We start from the raw sequence: 23,990 nt of genomic DNA, 5'->3' as shown, positions 1-23,990 counted from the left end.
ATATATATAGATGTTGAAATTTATATATTGATGGTTAAATGTATATATATATAGATGTTGAAATTTATATATAGATGTTGAAATTTATATATATATAGATGTTGAAATTTATATATAAAGATTTGTGAAATTTCTAGAGATATTGCCATTTATATAGAAATTAAAATTTGTACATAAAGATTATTGAAATTTGCATCGATAGATATTTAAATTTGTATATATATATATTAAAATTTATATATAAAGATATTAAAATTCATATATAAAGATATTGAAATTTATATATACTGATATTGAAATTTATGTATATAGATATTGCAGTTTATATATATAGATATTGAAATTTATAGAAAAAGATATTGAAATTTATAGAGATAGATATTGAAATGTATATATATATATATATATATATATATATAGAGAGAGAGAGAGAGACATTGAAATGTATATATAGATATTGGAATTTATATGGATAGATATTGAAATTTATATATAAACATATAGAAATTTGTATAAATTTATAATAATATATGTTGGAATTTATATACACAGATATTGAAATTTGTATTTACAGATATTGAAATTTATACATACAGACATTGAAATTTATATATACAGACATTGAAATTTATATATACAGATATTGAAATTTATATATAAAGATATTGAAATTTATGTATATAGATATTGGAAGTCTATATGAGTTTCAATATCTATATACATAAATTTCAATATCTTTATATATAAATTTCAATATCTGTATATATAAATTTCAATATCTATATACATAAATTTCAATATCTTTATATATAAATTTCAATATCTTTATATATAACCTTCTTAGTGACACTCAATATGGTTTCCGTTCTGCTAGATCTACAGCAGATGTCCTTACAGTTATATCGCATAGGATTAGCAAATCTCTCGACGGTGGCAATCTTTCTAGGGCAATTGCTCTTGACATATCTAAAGCCTTTGATAGGGTATGGCATAAAGGTTTACTTCATAAGATCGCTAGCTATGGTATAGCTGGAAAAGTCTTCACAATTATTAAATCATTTCTTTCTGATAGGTTCATAAGAGTAGTAGTTGAGGGGCAAAAATCAGAAGCTCACAGTATTAATGCCGGTGTCCCTCAGGGATCCATCCTGGGCCCAACTCTTTTCCTGATCTACATTAATGATCTTCCAAATCATATCCTTACATCATTTGTAGACATTTATGCTGACGACACTACCATTTATGGTACCACATCTAAGACAGTAAACGACCAAGTTGTCTCCAATTCTCTCTCCTCTGATCTTGAGCACGTAGTACAATGGGGAAAGGAGTGGCTGGTTACTTTTAATGCATCTAAAACCAAGCTTCTCTCTTTACATCATCAACATTCTAATTCACATTTGTCATCAATTGAAATGAATGGCTCTCGTCTTCAGGAGGCCTCAAGTTTTGACAAGCTTCTGGGCTTGACCATTACTCCTGATCTTAAATGGAACACGTATATCAAATCTGTTGCCAAGGCCGCTGGAAAAATGGTGGGATCTTTCTATCGATCCAGTAGATATCTCACTGCTGATGCTATTCTCTACCTATATAAGAGCCAGGTACGTCCAAGGATGGAATACTGTTGCCACATCTGGGCAGGAGCTGCTAGAAAGGACTTGTCCTGCCTTGATAGAGTTCAAAATAGACTTCGTAGCCTCGTAGGAGATGTCCTTTTCTCCTCCTTGCAACCTCTATCTCACAGAAGAGATGTTGCGAGTTTGTCTCTGATGTATCGTTATTTTCATGGAAAGTGTTCAACTGAGCTTCAATCTATGGTCCCCCCTCGCCAAACTTTCACAAGAAACACTCGTCTAGCTGTAAACACTATCAATAATTTCCCCCACTCTTTATCTGTGCCTAAACCTAAACGTAGATTCCATGAACAAAGCTTCTTTCTTAGAACTGCACGCCTGTGGAATTGTCTTCCGTTTTCCTGCTTTCCGGCTGACTACAATATGGTTGTGTTCAAGTCTAAAGTAAATAAGTTCTTGATGAGCCGTTCCATATAAGTTATTAAATTTACCAAATTTTCATTACTAATGATTACTATATTGAACAATTTCTACTGTACACTCTTTAACCCTTATCCTTGAGTGGCCTCTGGGCCTTGATAATGTGGTGATGCCTTTGTAAAAAAAAAAAAAAAAAAATATATATAAATTTCAATATCTTTATATATAAATTTCAATATCTGTATATATAAATTTCAATATCTGTATATATAAATTTCAATATCTGTATATATAAATTTCAATATCTATATACATAAATTTCAATATCTTTATATATATACTTCAATATCTGTATATATAAATTTCAATATCTGTATATATAAATTTCAATATCTGTATATATAAATTTCAATATCTATAAATATAAATTTCAATATCTATAAATATAAATTTCAATATCTATAAATATAAATTTCAATATCTATAAATATAAATTTATCGATATTAAAACTCATATATATCGATATTGAAATTTATATATACAGATATTGAAATTTATATATAAAGATATTGAAATTCATGTATATATATAGATAGATATTGAAATACATATATGAAGATATTGAAATTTATATATATATAGATATTGAAATTTATATATAAACATGTTTGAATTTATATATAAACATTTTTAAAATTTTTATATAAACATGTTTAAATTTATATCTATAGATATTGAAATTTATATAGAGATATTGAAATTTATATAGAGATATTGAAATTTATATAGAGAGATATTGAAATTTATATAGAGAGATATTGAAATTTCTGTATAGATATTGAAATTTCTGTATAGATATTGAAATTTATATATATATGAATGCATCATCTTCTGAAGAGCAGTGGAGCTTCGTCATCTGATGAGGTAATTTCATCACTGATTACGTAATTATCAGCTGTCTAGGTGCACATCCTTATATGGTGTCGTGTTCCATCAACTGAGATTGAGTGTTGGCTATTGATTTTTTTCACTCTTCCTGTGCCAAACTGTGTTGTACATCTTCCCTGTGAACTTTTAACCCAAACTTCATCTTCCTCCAGTTATGAATTAGCACCATCACTTCATCTGTACTCTTGACACAGATTCTATAAGTACATTCGCATGTGCCTTCATTGCCGTCTTGTTGTCTTTAGGTGTGATATTCTTTCAGTACACTGCCTCTAAGATCATGCACTTTGTTCTTTCTGCAATGCACTTTATTGTGTGATGGGACCTCTAGATATTCTGTTTCCGTAGTGTACGAGGGTGCACCATAATCAGATGTGCATGCTCCACATCTGTGTGAACTCAGCAAATGTCTTTCCACAAAACGCTGCACCATTATCCATGAACAATTTGATTGGCAGCCATCTTTCACAGAATTTACTCTCCAACTGCTTCCTGATGCTAGCAGAATCCTATCAAAGCAACTCCCTCCGAATGGCAAAATGGCTAGGACCACAGTCTATCAACATCAAGTACAACTGAGTGTCGAAATTGGGTTATATTCATAGCAACCCTGCTCCAGGTTTCCAGGATGTCAAGCCTACCTGGCTTCCAATGCACTGAAGCTGGATCTATAGACTAGCATTCTTTGTAATCCCCAACCATCGCCCGCACTTTAGTTTCAGTGATTTATGGGTTGACTAACTTCACAAAGTACCATGTCCTTTCCACACCAGGATGTCAACGAGATCGATGAATTGTCTGTATTTGAGACATGTATTGTTCTGCATCCATGGCTCACCCAAGTTCTCAGGGTTTGCTTTACAGATCTCATTTAACCATTGCTGTGGTATCCGAGTAAGTTGGTCAGCTCTGTTATCATGAGACTTAATGAGCCCTACATCGATTTTCAGTGCATGTTCCGAGGCCAAATCTGAGAGTGTGAGGAGGCAACACCTAATTAACATTTCCGAGGCTGCTTTTGGTGTGCACTCTCATCTGTCCAGACAATGCATCAGTCATCCACCAATATATACGCGTAGAGTCTATTCGTGAATGTATGGATTTGGCTTTCCACTGCAATGCAAGGTTTATGCCTTGCAGCACATCATCAAGTTCAGCTAAATTTCTGTGCTTGTCCTCATGCACTGCTCGGAGCCAGCTTGTATCTTCTGCCATGAAACCATTGCTTTCCACAACCACGCCTGTAGCAATGGAACTAGCATCCACCCACACTGTAACATCTTCTCCACAGACACACCAGTCACCTTTCACTAGATCGTCCTGGACTGCTCTCAAACAAATGTCTTCGATCATCCATGTTAGGAGAGGGTCTCATACTACGTCATCCCATCCAGTTGTCATCATATTTGCCTTTCATTTTACAAATGCCATGGTGACACGTAATCAGCCACACACCAGGGAAATGGCCAGTCAGTTTCCCGCACATTGAAAATACAATTTGGCGATTAATTCTATCGGGCACTACTGGAAGATCACTTCCACACCACCATAACAATTTTCCATGCTACTCCTGTCCACGTAATCCCAGTCTCAGCTGTTCTGGGGTTTTACTTTCCAGACCAAACTTCTCCAAATATTCCTTGACATAGGTTGCAAAACACGCACTTTCATTCCCAAAAATGTTAAGATGTAGCTGCATTTATGCTGTTATCCTGGCTGAGGACAATGTTAACAATGGCCCACATTATTAAAGGGGTGACATTAAGCCCAAATCCAAGGCAGGTAAGACAATATCACTGTCTCTTGATCTCTACTGTTTGGAATGACCAACGAGATTTATTAACATGTATTTGCAAATATGTTCAGCATAAATCTAACACTGAAACGTTTGCTCCCTGCTGTTGCCATTCCCTCAATTTTTGTAAGCAAACATTCGCGGCCGTATGCACGTCCACATACTTATTTAGCTCTTGGTAATCCATAATAAACCAAACTTTCTGTTTTTTCTTCTGCACAACAGCCATGAGCAGGATTAAAGCTTTTGGAGGGCCAAGTTCGTCTTCAGGATATGGCAGCAGCCAGCCATTATCGATCCACATCTGCAGTTCATGGTCATATTCCTCACAAATTTGTGTTGGAACTGGATAATCTGGAAATCTATTTCTCAACGTAAGTGGAGGTTTGTCATCAGCCAATTTCCACGATGTGGTCTACTTTCAAGTGTTCTATTCATATTCTGCAGAGAAATAAGGTCCGATAATGATGATAGAGCAAAATTGATCTCGCTGAAATGTGGAAAAGTTACCTCACTGGCACTAGACACAGCTACTCCTCGCAGTCGCTTGATTGCATCCAGCCCAAGCAATAAATCAAATCCCAGTAAGTATCCATCCACAATTAAGACTTTTATGCTAATGCTCCGCGTTGCACTAAGGTTCCCTTGCAGCGCTCCTATTCCACAGCAACTAACTTCCATCTGCTAAGGGTCGCTTTCCTTGTCCTTTCTTTGCAACACAATTTATGCATCCAGTATCCACTAGATCTGTACATGATAGTCCATTGATGTGAATAGTTATAACTGACAATGTGCGATTTACACCACAGTTTGCAGTTTGGGGGATGAGATTGGCTTCTCATTCCCTTGCTCATTTCGTGGACAAAATCAATAAATGTGTTCGTGCCGTTTACATCGATAGCACGATATTTTTCTGAAGCTTGACACCAACATCTCTGCCCATCACACTATGCAGTGGACAATTTCTTGCTCTATGATTGAGTCAATTACAATTATAACACCGCCATGAAGTATCCATCTCCTTCTTTATGATTTGTGTCAACCCTGCAGCTTGCAGCATGCAGTTCTTTAAAATGGCACGATCACGCACCAGATGTAGTTTATCTGTCTTCTGCATGTTCAAGCAATCCAACAATGAATCCACATAGCAAGCATTGATCCAATATACCATCAAACAGGGCCACAAACCTATGTAGTTCTATTAAAAATGCATTGGCTGTTTCACCTGGTTGAAGGCAGCATGCTGCAAACTGCTTCCATATAGTGAAGGGATCAAAAGCAAACGCTGTGTACAGTGTTTTCTTTGTACAGTCAAAATCTGCCCACTTTTCCTCACTTAATTGCTGATACACGTCGGAATGACACACCCAATGCACTTCACCCCAGTAAGCTGACATATTAGTTCAGTTTTCTCCAACCATTCCACTATTGATGGTCTGGATTCACTGCCATCAAATGCTAGTATGAACATGATGGCCAAAATAGCTTGTTGCTTCACAAAGGAAGAGCGAACGCCAAAGAAAAGAAATATAAATATGTATATATATTTATATTACATGTGGTAGCACAGTCTCAAACAAGTTCATTCACACAATCCCAAACACATGTGATGATTCAGCATGACACAATCCTGAACAACACCGTCGATCGACATGACACATTCCCGAACAATACTGTCAAATTGACATGCCACAACACAAACATGAACACAGAGCACAGAGCATTCTTTTTCAACTGCTTCTGAATGACTTTTCATTCTTTTTCAACTGCTCCAGAATGACTTTTCATTCTTTTTCAACTGCTCCTGAATGACTGCTTTTTTATAGCCAATTAGGCAATACTCAATTGTTGCTGTTGGGTAGGATGGATGTAGCTCATTGGTAGACTTTTGATTTGCAATCGAAAGGTCCCGGGTTCACTTTTTGCTGCAGGTAGGCCTGATTCATACACTGGCATACAATTCTTGCGCACTTCCATATATACTCGTCACATAGAGAATGTGTAACGATGCTGTAGATATTTCTTTTGTCTAAGAATGATCTGATTATATTAAACATATGTTTATATCAGACATTGTCAACAGTGGCAGCTCGTGCCTAAGATTAGTGGGGGTGCTGTTATAAAGAAAACACTTATTGTTTTAATATTGTGTAAAAATAAAACAAACATAAAAATATACATAATTTATACATATGCACACGTATAAAAATACAATAACTTAAAGGAATCCTAAATAGATGTTAATATTTTAAATATTTTACTTATTACATTCATTTGAAAGTAAACTTCATTCTCCTTGTTTTAATTTGTGAGAAAAGATTGATAATTTTCTCCTTAACTTCTAAATGACTGCTGAAGAACTTTTTTAGCAATTGAAAGCACTGCAAGTTCATTTAGTCTTTCGCAACCCATGGTGTTCCTTAGATAAGTTTTTATTCTTTTCAGAGTTGAAAAACAACATTCTATCTCTTATGTAGTCATAGGAATTGTCAAGATAATTTTTATGAGTTTTGTGATTTCACTAAGAACGTCATTTAAATTGTTTTCCAAAATAAATTTCAGGAGATCAATTACTTTGCAATATTCGTGGATATCTGACCTACTATAAAATATTTCTAGCTCAGTTTCACACTTTGTCAATCATGGGATATGCTTCAGTTGTCAAGGATATCTCTTCTGTAGGTAGTTTTTTTTTCTTAAAACTAGCAAAGCTTATCTTGTAAAACAATTTAGCAAGTATTAAATGTTTAGTTGAAGAATATCTGTCCGTTATATCAACAGATATATAGTCACACAGTTCTTTAGCTTCGCCCTTGAGTGTTTGTGAAGAATTTTCACAGTATTTGGTGTTTCTTATCTCTAAAACAGCAGTTTTGAAATTTGTTATGTATTCGCCTGAGCACCAGCTTTTTTGCCTTTCATGACATTTGCATCATCAAATGTCTGAGCTATCAGTTTTTGGCGATTCCCTTGAAGGAGTATATCTAATTGTTGTACATCAGCGGTTTGGTTTTCTGGAATAAAGAATCCCCAAATGCGTTCAAGTATTTTTTCATCCAAGACGTACCGTAAAACAATGATCATTTGTGTATGTTCAGACACATCTGTTATTTCATCAGCCATGACAGCTACAAAGGAAACTTTGCTAATTTCTGTCCTTATTTCATTACTTTACTATATTTGTAAAAGACAGTCAAGTATGTCATTCTGAATGGTCTTGGAAACACCTTTGAAGACATTACTGGTTTCTAAGTGATTCTTTAAATCTGGATCTAATTAAGATGCAAAATTTAAAAATCCTCTAAATACACTTGGATTTACTGAATCATCTTTTTCATCATGTACTCGTAAGGGAGTTTCAAAGTTCCCACAAAAGAAAATACAATCTATTATTTTAGATAAAATTTCACGGTTCTTCTTAACATTCATGTTATGATGATTGATTGAAAGTCTGCAGGCCTCACTAAGTTTTTCTTTAATATTTATGGTCCCCAAAATTGATAAGGAAACTACATTGTCAACGTGCTTCTCATGCTTTTCAGTTTTATCTTTCATTTTGCTAATAGTTCTAAAACTATCTTTTGTCCATGTTACATCACCCCCTAACAACAAACAAGCAAAGCAGAACAATGCGTTTTTTAGTTCACAGCCGCAAAGCTAACTTTTCCGTTGGTACGATTAAACCTACGAATATACACTTTGCCTGGCTGAGATATTTGACTATCAGGCGTTGAACGGCTTCTTTTCTTAATTACAACTTTATCATGGAGAAACAGCTGTGAAAACTCAATCTGTTGAAGTTCATTTACCGTCGCAGAAGTTATTTCTTGGGGGTGCAAGGAGACCATGGTTAAATTCTTTTATATCAATTGTATTGGGAAAGGTAAGTTCTAGGTAGTCTATTAGTAGAATATCAATTAGGGTAGAAGGAATACAATGTTTACGTGATCCTCTTTTTGCGATTCAACTGAACCGGAAGTTCTAACTGAGTTGAATCATACTTTTATAACTTTTAGGTCACAGATTTTTATTAACGAAAAAAGTTTTACTATTTAACAACGGTTTTATTTATAAAAAGCTTGTTGTTAATTAAAAATAGGCGTATAACAAAATAAGCTTGTCATTAAAATTGCTTTTTTTAATACAAATATTTTTAACTTTGCCATTATAAGCTGTCAAAAAGGGGTAATACGCAAAAACATTTTAATCAAAAAACACTATTTTAAATTGTATACACTTTACAGAGTAATAAAAAAATATATACAAATATATTTCTTTTAAACTTTACAGATTAAATAAAATTTTACCGCAGGCAAACAAACGAAAAACATTGTTTAAATACATTTTATTTACAATTTTTTAATAATTTATTTTTTCATAAAAACAGAATCTTTGCCTGCAAACGATGGTAAAATTAGGAGATTACCATTTAAAAATGTTTTTATTGGATAACAGTTTTATTCAAAATTTAAAAATGTGTGTTTATAACAAAACTTTGTAAATAAAATATAGAATAAAAAAGTTTACATGTTTGTACTATGAGCAAATAAAAAAAAATTAAAGATACATAATTTTATTTACAAATCTTTTTACAACTTTTTATATAAAAATAAAAACAAACTTTGCTATTTACTAAGCTAAAAACGGTTTTACATACTCGTCTTGTTATTGCACATTTTAATTAAAAAAACTTTGTTCAAAGTGTAAAACTTCTTGCTTTGTCCTCGTGGGATGTAAATAATTGCTAAAGCTTATATATATATATATATATATATATATATATATATATATATATATATATATATATATATATATAATGTATGTGTGTGTATATATATATATGTGTGTGTATATATTCATATATACACACACATGTATATATATATATGTGTGTGTATATATACATATATTCATGTATATATATGTGTGTATATATATATGTGTGTGTGTGTGTATATATATATATGTGCATGTATATATGTGTGTATATATATATCATGTGTGTATATATGTGTGTATATATATGTGTCTGTATATATATATATGTGTGTGGGTGTATATATGTGTGTATATATATATGTGTGTGTGTGTGTGTGTGGATATATATATATATATCTATCTATCTATATCTATCTATCTATATTCTATATATATCTATAAAAACAGAGATGTGTGTGCCACAGACGATTTCTGATTGGTTAATCCAATAATCACATCTCCTAAAAAACAATCGTTTCTACGCTCTTACCTTTACCATAAAATATTATGGCTTTATTTATTGTCCATCTTGGAAGGGTTTAATTTTTTAATAACTTGTTATTTACAAATTAAAAAAATACGAAACTATTATGCGAAACTAAACTACACGAAATACGCGCACACACGCACACACACACGTTCACTACCGTCACGTTGTTATGGCAACCAAACCCGCTGACTTCTTTTTCTCATTTCACTCGTGGTCTTAAATTAGATTCGAATAAGTTGCCAAAAAACAAATATATAACAAATAAATGTTATCAAAGGCAAGTTATTAAAAAATTAAACCCTTCCAAGATGGACAATAAATAAAGCCATAATATTTTATGGTAAAGGTAAGAGCGTAGAAACGATTGTTTTTTAGGAGATGTGATTATTGGATTAACCAATCAGAAATCGTCTGTGGCACACACATCTCTGTTTTTATAGATATATAGATATAGATAGATATATAGTTTAATTTTTTAATAACTTGTTATTTACAAATTAAAAAAATACGAAACTATTATGCGAAACTAAACTACACGAAATACGCGCACACACGCACACACACACGTTCACTACCGTCACGTTGTTATGGCAACCAAACCCGCTGACTTCTTTTTCTCATTTCACTCGTGGTCTTAAATTAGATTCGAATAAGTTGCCAAAAAACAAATATATAACAAATAAATGTTATCAAAGGCAAATTTTTCGTGTTTTTATTCAATTTAACATGTTTAATCAGCTCGAAAAGCATACAGTGTTTACCGATGTATTGGAAAATTCAAGATGGCGGCCGATTCTCTCTTTAACACGGTAAGTTTGGAAAAAGGTGTAATAAATAAAAAACCGGTTAAAATACTGTTAAAAACTCGCTCAATATATGTTACCGTGACATAGGTTGACATATATTCGGCGGGTTTTTAATAGTATTTTGTATAGTTTTTTATTTATAACACCTTTTCCCAAACTTACGGTGTTAAAGAATGTGTGAGACGCCATCTTGAATTTTCCAACACATCGGTAAACACTGTATTCTTTTCGAGCTGAATAAACATGTTAAATTGAATAAAAACACGAAAAATATATCCAGTTTTTATCGGTTTTTTACCTTCTCTGCAGAAGTACAAAAAAAAAAAAAAAAAAAAAAAAAAACGGAAGGTACTTTTACAGAATGTTAAACTAACCCTAACCGATGTTTTATGTTTAGTTTAGGAAAAGTCAGAAGAAATAAAAGTCATTATTGCATGAAATATACGTATTTAGTTGAAGTATTGTTTATGTCAATTCTTTCGAAGAAATTTAGCAAGAATACCTGTAAACCAGGAAATCGATGTCATCAGGGATGAATACTTGTCTATTATAATTTCTACCCTTGACAAAAACTTAGCCATAACAAAAGAGATTTATTGTTCAGATTGTTTTTGAGATTGATTTCTAAAAAGATATTTTATAAATAAAATCGACTTTAAAATTAAAGACTTAAATTACAATAATTGAATTTAAACATTCTTATTTCAATATTTGGCACATAACACCTGCAAAAATGATCACAATGTCAGGATTTCATTTTATTTCAGAATCGATGGCAAATACTAATATTTAACATTAGTTTATCATTTAAGCCGATAAAAAGCCCTTTTTTTTTTCGAGTCATAAAAGGATTTGGAGTTTCCTAATCAACCTTTCGGGTGCAGTTGTTGCACGCTCTCAAAATAACTAAAGTGTTGGCTTTAAAAAAATTGGTTCATTAAAACTAAACAGGTTTAGTTTTAATAAAAAAAAAAAAATTAAAAAAAAATCGCTTTGGTAATTAGATATGTCGTATGGTTATCCCTAATCGCTGAATAAAACCGCTAACGAGTTGAATGATTACGACATAAAATTAAACTCGGGTTCCTGAAACGGAAACTTCGTTTGTTTTTGTTTTTTTCTTATCAATATATTTACATTGTTATTTTGTTTTCATTTTCAATCATTCGAACAGTTTTCTTTTTCAAGTAATCCAAGTTACAAAATTCCCACTGTTTACTATGCTAAAATCACAATGACTAATGTATACCTATTAACCCTTATCCTTGAGTGGCCTCTGGGCCTTGATAAGTGGTGACACCCATGTAAAAAAAAAAAAAAAAAAATCACTCGAACAGTTTTCTTTTTATAATGTACAGTTTTAAAAGTTTAAAAACTATATAGTTTTTACTTCAGGAAAATTAATGGGTCAGTTTTTACGATGTGCCCTGTTAAAATACTGTTAAAAACTCGCTCAATATATGTTACCGTGACATAGGTTGACATATATTCGGCGGGTTTTTAATAGTATTTTGTATAGTTTTTTATTTATAACACCTTTTCCCAAACTTACGGTGTTAAAGAGGGTGTGAGACGCCATCTTGAATTTTCCAACACATCGGTAAACACTGTATGTTTTTCGCGCTGAATAAATATATTACATTGAATAAAAACACAAAAAAGATATCCAGTTAGGTAGAAAAGTAACTTATCTTGCCTTTGATAACATTTATTTGTTATATATTTGTTTTGGACTATTTTTTCGAATCTATGTGTACAGTAATCTTGCCAGGATGCGGAGGAAAATGAATGAAGGGGGAGGGGAATAAAATAAAAACATTTTGGAAACAGAGTAAGTTTGAAAGAATTGCTTTGCACAGAAAGAAATTAATGAAAAAATAAAATTAAATTTCTTTTCTTTCTTGATTTTTTTTTTAGTTTTTTATGAAAAAGGAAGTCAAAATTAAGACTATAAAAAACAATTTTTATTAAGAGCGAACCTCAGTCGTCAGGTCTGTAAAAAAAAGACGTGGAATAATAAATGTTTTCTAATACAAATTGTTTTTACTTATGTGTTCATTTGTCTCTTTGAAGTTCGTTTGTTTAATATATCGGTTTGCAATATAATTTTGTCATTCTGTCAGACTCAAATTTTAAATCTATATATCTATAAAAGTTAAAGTGTGTGTGTGTGTGTGTGTGTGTGTGTGTGTGTGTGTGTGTGTGTGTGTGTGTGTGTGTGTCTGTGTACATTTCCCTACGAAATAACTCTGTCAATTTTTAGTCTACAGACTCGAAATTTGATATACAGGGTACTGAGATTTGGAAAAATCTATGTGATCGGTTTTTAGCCAGAAATTTGGCGATTAAGGGGTCAAAGTTCAACGATTTGAGCTTTGAGAACTCTACCAAACTTCTCCAACAATTTTGGGTCTACACACTTTAAATTTTAGATATAGCTTCCGTGGACATGAATCTAACTTAATAACTTGATTTGAGCCCAAAACAATAAATTTTCAGGGGTCATATTAGGGGTCAAAGTTTAAAAAATTACCCCCTTTTTTTTGCTCAGCATACACCTCCAAACACCCGGGCAACGCCGGGCACCCATGCTAGTATATATATATATATATAAGGTAAAAACATTTCTAACTAAAATGTATTTTAAAAAATAAACTTTTCTTCGCTTTTCTATAGAAAAAAATGTAAATATTTTTTATTCTGTAAAGTTAAACTACTACAAAATAAATAAATTTCAAACTACTTAAAAATACAAATAAAATAAGCCATATAGGTAAAAAAAAAAAAAATAACATTAGTCGCGTTGGTAACTTCAAGGCCCGAACACTTTTAATTAAAAAAAAAAGTTTGGCATATTGTATATTTTTGTCTGCTTGAATTGCATTTAAAAGTGTGGGAATTTTTTTTTTAAGGTGGAGATTTTATTTACAAGAACACGTTACACTTTTTAATAATAATAAAAAGAAAACATTTGTAAACAAAGCCTTTTAAAAAAAAAAGCGAAAACGCGCAAACACCGCATTTGGAACTGCGAAAACTACAGTTCTAAATTGGCTCATATTAACCGTTCTAGATCGGGCATGCGCACAAGCGAATTTCACTAAGAATGTGTAACTGTGAATTTCGCAGCTCCAAGCAAAGTTTTGCTTTTATGCTTATATGAGTATGGGGACAATTATCGACATTAAGCTTCAGGATTATATATATATATATATATATATATATATATATATATATATATATATATATATATATATAAAATTAATATGATATATTATCACATAGAAAGAAAAAAAAATAAATGTATTCTTTTTAAATCGATAATAATGAGTAGAAATGACTTGGGGGTGCTGCTGCAGTTCCACAGCTCCAGGCACGAGCCGCCACTGATTGTCAAAGACTTTGGATATATAAAGCGTTACTTTCCTAGCTTTGTTTGCCTTTACAACTAAATGGTTTATACATCCAAAGATGACCACTAGGATATGTTTAGTAGGACTGAATTACCTTAATCCAAGCTTATTGTTCAGATAGGAGTTTAGTATTAATAAGGTGGTTAATTATGACTATAGTGATGAAAGATTTCAAGATTTTATCACAGTGTAGAGGGACATGGACCATACTTATGGGCAGGTTAATACTTGCTCCCAACCTTCTACCATAGAAGCAATTTTTCAAATATTAGGAAGGCAAGATTCCACAAGGCATTTGTTGTAAAATTTGGATATAACAGGGACCAACTACTGATGTTAACTATGTTAGTATTCTGCAAACAAAACTTAACACTATATGACCAGTCTTTTTAATAATATAAAATAGGAAACTACAATTTTTAAAATCTTTTTCACCCACTCCCACCCTTTTAAATTTGCTGTGTTTATTCTATGATATAAATTATTAAATATGCAGCGTTTATTAATTGGTATAAAATCTGTAAATCAGCAGTGTATATTTTATAATATAAAATCATTAATTTGTCCGTGTTTGTTTATTCGATGACATAGAATCATGAAATCAGTGTTTAATAAAAACAAAAATCGGAATAATTACCAGAATTTTATTTTATTTTTTGTATTTATCTCTGATACTTCCTAAAACATTGGGAATTTGTTTTAAATTTCGTATTCTTTTTTTATTACTGAACATTTCATTATTCTACAATGGTTTTAAGAGTACATATGTCCGTTTTATCAAATAATAATATAAGTAAATAAAAAACGAACTGCAATTACGTAAAATACAATTGCTATTACAGTTACACTTTGGACATTTTCCTTAGGTGTAAACAATGTCTCATACAGTTCATCACTTCTTAACGAGGATTAGTTACTGATTATTAGTTATGGATTGATTTGTGGATCCTTCCACATCATTTTGTATGCACACTAATTATTCTATCCTTTTGACAGTGTGTTTGCTTTTTTTTAGTATGTGAGAGGCCATGTACAATTAATATCTACGGAGATAAAACACCTTATTCCTTGTAATATTGTTTAAGAAGTCTGGAATCTTGATAACTTGTACATTTTTCCATGCTAAGTAATGGTCCAAAGTTTATCTTTTGATGGGTTCTATACATCAGGAAATCATAGACTTAGCAGCACAATATTTTATTAACATTGTCTCCTTGCTTTTTTGCTTGTGCAAAAATTAACACAAGCATCAACAGGGAGGGTGACCTGTAGTTCATCACAAGTCACTATTTTGATCTGTTCAACAGTGAAAGTAACTATTTTAAGAATTCATGGTTTTGTTTATTATAAAAAGAAACCCAACATTAATCAAGTGTTTAAATTGTTCTTGCTGTTTATACATAATTGTTCAGCTTTTTTGATTCCTTGGAATCTGAAACTGTTCGTTGCCTAACATAGAAGTAAATACTTTGCCAGGAGCTTTTATCGCATCTGTCTTCATCAGTGGTTCAAAGCAGATCATTCACTTTTAAACCTATCATAACCTAAATTACAACCATACCTTCACTTACCAACTCTATATGTCTGCATTGTAACGTCAAGAGTAATCACTGAATAGTTTGGAGGAACACTCATGATAATCTATTGCATTTCACCTTTTCCTACATGAGTTTATTTGTCAGAGAAATCCGAGTGCAAAACCTGTCATTCCAGCAAATTTACACTAAGCAATGCTAAAAATACAGCTTCTTTTATAGAAGAAAATAAAATTTTTGCTCAGCTTACGGTTTTTCAACCATGAACATATGTATGGGGATCAGTCCTCCATTGTCTTCATCGAGCATAGCTAATACATGAGCTTAGTTACCACAATCCATTCAATACCGAATTGGTTGAGGCCTGCACTACTAATCTATAGTATCAACTTTATGGTTTACCATTGTCACAATATTGATTATTTGTGGTTTTACAGTACATTGTTAGGTGAAAGAGCACTAGTCCTTCCAGTTTCTTTTGTGATATTTCTTTTTCTTTTACTTCTCAATATTTTTAATGGTAGTGGGTGTCAACATCGATAGTATCACAACTCTGTTATTCCAGCTAATAGCACTAACAAATGTGATGAATGCAGCTGGTTTTATAGAGGCAAAACTTATTGCCATTTTATTGTGTGCAAAGCATGAACATATGTATAGGCATCATCAATTATAGCAAACACATGAGCTTAACTACCTCGATCCATTCAATTGGTTGAGCTCCGAGTACTCTGGTACTAACTTTAATATACAATTGTCAGTCATGATGCCACAGAGATAGCTTGTAATACTTGGAAGTTCAACTCTTTTAACTTTTGTTTTCTTCAAACAAAATTGCTTTCAAGTGTTCATTCAACCACTATTGCTTTCTATTCCTTAAACAATCATTGTTTCAAAGGTTTTCTTAAACATTTACTCCAAAGCCAGATAAACCTTTTGTTTTTATTACAGTTACCATAGCAATGTTATTATGACAATTTAATATTATTTAATTAAGACACTGTCACTAACAATTGATATGTACTGGTGACTTGTTATTGTGTCCATCACCAGAAAACACTATATAATAACGTATTTTCGATGGCACTTAATCGATGATTTTTTTTACAAAGGAGTCACCACTTATCAAGGCTCAGAGGTCACTCAAGGATAAGGGTTGATAAGTGTACAGTGGTCAATGGGACAATGCCATAACAATTGTTAGTAGTGAAAAGTTGGTAAATTGGATTACTTAAGGGGAACGGCTCATCAAGAACTTGTTTAAGTTGAACTTGAAGAAGATCATGTTATAGTCAGCTGGAAAGTAGGCAAAGGGAAGAGAGTTCCACAGTTGTGCAGTTCTAAGAAAGAAACTTTGTGCATGAAATCTACGATCAGGTTTAGGCACAGATAATGAGTGGGGGAAATTATTGATAGTGTTTTCAGCTAGACCAGTGTTTCTTGTGAGAGTTTGGAGAGGGGGACCACAGATAGGAGCTCAGACGATCACTTGTCATGAAAATAACGATAAAACAGAGACAGGCTCAGAATGTCTCTTCTGTGAGAAAGAGGTTGCAGGGAAGAGAAAAGGGATTCCCCCACTATGCTACGAAGTCTAAGCAGGTCCACTTCATCAATTACTAAATTGTTGATTTTAATATATTCCCCAATTTTGCAATATTTTCAAATATTTTTAGATGAATTTGTAAAACCAATAGCAAAAGGATTTTTGATTTTGCAAACAAAATGATATTATTGTTATGACTGTTTTGTTAAAATACTTATTGATATTTTATAAAGATTATCAGGAATTAATTTTTTTAACTATAAACTATATAAAGTATAAAATGCGAATTGTTACATGAATATTATATATATATATATTATTTACAATGCAAGAATTAACTCATTTTAATAATTGATAAGTATTGCAAAAATGTTTTCAATATAATGAAAATATTTTTGCAATATTTTTCCTTTAATCAATGATTTTCTGGGCTTGTTCATAAAATTGCCACAGCAATTTGAATTTTTTCTTTTGCTCAAAATGTTTCTAATTTAATTTCTAAAAATATCTGTGTCTAAAAATAATTTCTTGCAAATTTCCTTACATTTATTTTGTTTTTATTTTGCAGAATATCAAGCAATACAAAGAAAAATCAATGCAAATTGACTAAAGTAAACAGTGGGAAACCTGAAAAATTCTACAATTTTTCTGTTATATCAAATCGAATTGTATGATAATACATTGGAGAAACTCTTTTTCTACCAATTTGATATCAACTTCTATTCTTAGTCTTATTCAATAGGAAATTAATTGGAATAGTTGTCACAAATGCATATTACTAATGTACGCCTGACCTCTTTAAAAATAAAGAAGTGAGAAATAAAGTATAAGAATGCTGGGTTTGGTCGACCATCCATTAAAGTATATAAAAAATTATATGTAGTTCTCTGCATTCTGATAATCTGTACACAGTGTTATTTATGTAGGAATTAGATATCATAATATAATATATATATAAACATTGAGTGAATATATCATTTATTATCTGTTTTCATAAATCATTAATCTGAACTTCATAGATCTGATAGTGAGCTGAAAGAGCACAGTATTCTATTATATATATATAAGTTTAATTAACAATATTTTAATAAATGATAAAGATATATATATATATATCAATTTAAAAACATTTAAATTAAGGAATAAGAAAACTATAAAACATGATACTCTTCAACGAATTACTAAATTGAAAATCTGTAACAAATTTACACACGTTTCTTAATTCATTAAACTTATTCCACAATAGCACAGTAGGAAGAATATAGAAAAACCAATTCTAAAAATGTCAAATAGGTCGATTGAAAAAATAAATTCAAAATCAGACGCTAAAGAGGAACAACAGTTTTCTAAAATATGCGTCTCTTCTCTTGCCATGAAACAAGATATATATAAACATATGCAAGAGAAACCATATTCTTGTGACTTATGTGGCTCATCTTTCACAAGAAAAAACCATGTGTTGCGACATATGCGAACACATACTGGAGAGAAACCATATTATTGTGAAGTATGTGGCTCTTCCTTTACAGAAAAACGTAGTACAATACGACATATGCGAACTCATACTGGAGAGAAACCATATTCTTGTGAAGTATGTTTCTCTTCTTTTACAGAAAAAACTAATATGTTGCAACATATGCGAACACATACTGGAGAGAAACCATATTCTTGTGAATTATGTGTTTCTTCTTTTACAACTAAACAAAATATGTTACGACATATGCAAACACATACTGGAAATAAACCATATTCTTGTGAAGTATGTTTCTCTTCTTTTACAACAAAAGCAAATATGCTTCTACATATGCGAATACATACTGGAGAGAAGCCGTATTCTTGTGAAGTATGTGGATCTTCTTTTACAACTAAACAAAATATGCTACTGCATATGCGAACACATACCGGAGAGAAACCATATTCTTGTGAAATATGTGACTCTTCTTTTACAACAAAACAAAATATGCTTCTACATATGCGAATACATACTTAAGGGAAACCATTTTCTTGTGAAATATGTGGCTCTTTTACAACAACAAAATAAGCTGTTATATATGCAAACACATACTGGTGAGAAGTCATATTCTTGTGAAGTTTGTCGCTCTTTTATAATGAAACAACACATGCAAACATATATTCAACTTTTTTTGCAAGAAAAGAAAGCGTGTTGCAACATATGCGAATACATACTGAAGAGAAACCATTTTCTTGTTGAATATATGCATTTTCTTTTTTTTTTTTGCAACATATGCGAACTCATACTACTAAAACCTTCTTGTATGTGGCGCTATTTTCATTAATAAAACAACACATGTTACGACATCTATGTGAATGCTTCCTAGAAAGAAGCCATATTTTTGTAAAGTATTTTTGTTTTATTTTTCATATTGTAAATATATTGCATGTGAACATAGTGTAAACAAAATTGTTATTCTTGTAATGTATCTCTTTCTTACCTTTTACACAGATTCACTATCTGAACATATAATGCATAGAAACTATCTTCCTTCAAGGTATGTGGTTCTTCCTATCTAACAAATTTAATATACTAATGCTAAATAGAGACGATATAATATACAAGTATGTGGTTCATTTACACTGTAAGAGAATGTGATGCAACACAGGTTGTAATGCTTGTCTTACACATAATAAGAAATCCCATATCTCTCAGAATATGATGAGATTAGAGAAAAATTCTACAAAAGTATACTTTTTTAATTACATGAAATGAAGCTCATATAAAGCGTGCTGAATAGCGACCACAATTTTGTGAAATATTTTTCCTTTTACATAAAAATCAAACTAAAATAACACAATATTATTGTCATGTATATTAGTTATTTTTACACAGAAAAGTTGGTCACGGTGAACAACTTATACTATAAATTTCAGTAATCATAGGCGCAACTTGTATCATAAATACCTAGTTAACTAATATAAATGAAAATTTTACATAAATACACGTTTTTAATCATAAAATCATCAGAGTTTAACATTTGGATTTTCCACTGCTAAATTGGGTAGTGAACCTGTAACTCAATTACCTGTGATGGTCGAAAATCACATGTTAGAGTTGAATTAGAGCTTTTTATTATGTAAACAATCCCAGGCAACAACCGATGGTCTTGCTGATCCAAATTGTTTGGTTAGTGATGCAGAATTCAAGGAAAGCTAGCTTCGGAAATGAGGAGAATGATAACATTAATAATAATATTGTTTTGTGACGTGAACCATTATTTTGCCTGTGATTTCACTTCGATGGGAAATGTGTGGAAAAAGTAAATTCATCATGTTGGAAAATTAATTAATATGCACAAGTGATTTAGCCAATCAGGGCAGATCAAATTTAGACGTTATGAAGATGGATTGGTTGAATGAAAAACCCAGACTTCTCAAACCCACACCATCATCTCCCTATAAGAAGGTGTGTGGAGCATTTTTTTCGCAAATCTAGTCGAATCCAGTTGAAGTTGAATATCTAACCACTCCACCCATGCTACACTCTCCCATTCATCAGAGGAGGGGAGGGAAGACAATCGGTTGTTGAAAAAACCTTCTGTTTGAGTCACTCGAAGCAAGCTGCTTATTGGAAAAAAAGACATTGCATATAGTTTTTTCCTTTTCATAAGGGTAAAATAACATTTTTGTATCCAGAATTTATTTTAATCTTTAAAAATGAAAACCTAACTGAAGTCAATTATTTGATGCGTACAGAATTCCTGACTCACAAACGAATTGCAGTTAATTTCTTTTAGGAAACACTAACCAGAAAGAGAAGGGTGGCCAACCCACCACCTGCAAACCATGGCCTGCAACATGCATATTCCTGGAGACTTTGAGTTTACTTTGTTTTTTTTAATTCTTTTTATTTTTTTCCTATCAACTAGTCAATGGCATGACCGACCTGCATGTTACATAAATGTCTTGGAAACGGTACCAGATTGTGACGCAATGGCTCCGTCAAAAGAATTTGTTGGTTAAACATCTTTTTTTTATCATAGTGAAGAGGCATATGTTAGGATTTGGGGCGTGGATGACTCCTTCCTTTTCTCAGGATGACGTCCCTGGCTGGAATATTCCTTAGGTTGAAATCTTCTTGATGCTCGCACCGTCTCGACATTTAAGGCAGGTCAAACACAAGTTCTCTTTTATTTTTACAAAAATATTGCAATATATTACAACAAGAAAACAATTTACAAATCATAACAATTAACTCTTTAAAAGCTAACTATCTAGCTACTCCTTAACAAAAATGCTGCCACCTCCTTTTTAAGAGAGACAAAAAAGACGTGTCCTTACCCCATGGCTGACAGAATGGAATGAGTTTGAGGGAATCGAAAGTGCATTCTGGTTGCTTATTTCAGTGTATCCATCAACTCCGTTATCATAAAAACGATCAAGACCACACTATTGGACTTTCTTGGGTGTTCCAAAATCAGAATCACCTAGGACTACACTTGTGTACCGGTGAACACAATGGGTTTCTCCATGTTATATTGGTCTTGTTTGACCAGGGCAAGACATTTGACTGGGATAGACCAGAGTCTTCCGAAAGTTATACAGCGAACAATTAGGGTTTTTACCGAAACACAGTCTCCTACTTTATACAAGGTCTCAACAACTCTAACCATGTAATATGTATCCCTTTTAAATGCTCTTTGTAATTGTAGATCCTATTGACTGGCATGGCTGAAGTTGTTGCAGCATTCTTCAGTGTCATGTTATACCAATATACAACTTCTGAAATCAAACATTGCATTCTGACCGTAGTTTTCTTATGGTGTGGTGACATTGCTCTGCTCCACCGGTAACTTCTTGAAAATATGAACTAAAATATGAATAGACCGCAGCTGCTTCTTCCTAAGTAAATGTTTCAGCATGGAAAAACAAGAACAAAATCTGACTCCAGTCTGCGTTTTGTTCTTGTTTTTCTACTGAAGGAATGTTCACTAATTCACATAGGTAACTGTAGCGATCTTGTCCATTCCTTTTTCTTATCAAACTCCTACACAAATGAAACAACGTCTAAAAATGAAAAGAAAAACATCAGACGAACAAAACAAATGTCAGAACTCCTTACCAATTCGTAGTAAATCCTGCTAATTCATATGTATAAACATATGTAGGATAAAAGGATGTGAGATGATATATAAGATTTCACAAAATGTATTCAATGCACACCATAAAAACTGTCATTAAATTAAATAAAACTTTGGTGAAATGTTTTAGTGAGAACCAAAAAATAAAGTAAAATAAACATTGCATAACCTTTGTGTATTATCATCCGAACATATAAGAAATCAGATATTATTTAAAGAGATGAAATTATGGTTTCTCATATATTTACTTTTGTACAATATAATACAAACAGTGGATGATTATTAGTAAATTAATGGGAATAGGTAGCAACCAACACTCGCTACAAACAGGCAGAAGCTAATTCTCTCGACTCGAGATTTGAAATCCATTTTCTCCCTCGCTTGTCCAATCAGAAACCAGCTCTCAATCACGTGACCGAGTACATAAAAGTCTAAATCTGAAACCCTCTTCCTTTTTTCTCGCTGCTCTGCCCAGAGCACACATCGCCCCCCCCCCAAGCCGAACGTGAGTACAACAAGCTAACAATAGCTCTCTTCTAACTACCATTTAATCCAATGTTTGGTACCCAAACGAACATTCTTTATCCTGCTAAAGAACATGCACCTCACACACGCATGCCAACACATTGATACACTGAAGACTTTGCCCTTTCTTTCTCCTTTAATCAGCTTCCTTTGTACTGACGGCTACTAGTTATAAACACGTGTAAACTGAACTATTCTCTCCTTCAACTTGCCGGCATGATACCTACACATGAACACTTCAACCTACTAACTCCTTTCTCTTTTGTACTCTTCTACTAACGAAGATAACAAATAAAGTTTATTAATATAGAATGAAATTCCATTTTGTTGTTGTCACTCATATTCTATAAATATTATTAATATTAAACGAAAAACATATTTTTCTTCTGTTTTATATAGTTTGTAAACATTTATTATCATTAAATAATTAAATGAGACGAAACAGATTCTAAAAAATACCTAGTGAAACCTTTTTGCCATTGTGCAATATGGGCACAACTGGTTTCGTGGTTTAAGAAATGTGACTTTTATTCGATTTTACAAAGATTACATCACTGATAGGCGAAAGAGTTATAGTGAAAAATATTTTACCATTATTTTGTGAAATTAACTTTTATCTAAAAGCACACTATTTTGATTATGTTAATATTCTTTGTGTGTGAAGTTAGTTTTGCAAAATACAAAATCTTTTTTTATTTAATGTTCTTTTCAAAAATTATTTAGAGTAAAAAAATTGTGTTAAAAAATGTTTTTGCTTTTCTTTAGAAAAAGTCGTATATGTATTTTTTTGTAAAATACTGTCACACATAATGAGGTAATTGTGCATAAAACGAGACCCTAAGTTTCAAAGATGGCGACAGGTCTATCAATTGAGTGTGGAAGCACAACAATACTTCCACTGTTTTTCGAAACTGCTTACTTACATATTTGAGCAAAATATTCAGATTTTTTGGTTGATGTATTTTTCCTAACATATTTACGTTTTTTTTTTCAAATATAGTTACGTTTTCTTTTTTCAATGTACAATATTTAAATATACGTTGTTTACATATACTTTATTTAAACCTGCACAGTCGTCAC

At 32.0% G+C, this 23,990-nt stretch overlaps 1 long non-coding RNA gene across 3 annotated transcripts in view; it reads left to right on the top strand.

Moving 5' to 3' along the window:
* The window catches only part of LOC145271408 (uncharacterized), a 241,237-nt gene extending 218,010 nt beyond the window's left edge, over positions 1–23,227 (top strand). For 2 of the 3 annotated variants that reach the window (XR_013865862.1, XR_013865860.1), the window contains exon 2: positions 17,858–23,227. This is a non-coding gene — a long non-coding RNA (uncharacterized LOC145271408). Of the gene's footprint in view, positions 1–4,972; positions 5,326–17,857 lie in introns of those variants that run through there. The other variant, XR_013865861.1, reaches the window with a different exon arrangement.
* Positions 23,228–23,990: the final 763 nt, after the last annotated feature.

This window comes from Euprymna scolopes, chromosome 46, assembly GCF_053919585.1.
Source record: "Euprymna scolopes isolate OS-2025 chromosome 46, ASM5391958v1, whole genome shotgun sequence".
NCBI lineage: Eukaryota > Metazoa > Mollusca > Cephalopoda > Sepiida > Sepiolidae > Euprymna > Euprymna scolopes.
This window is presented reverse-complemented; position numbering and strand designations above follow the sequence as displayed.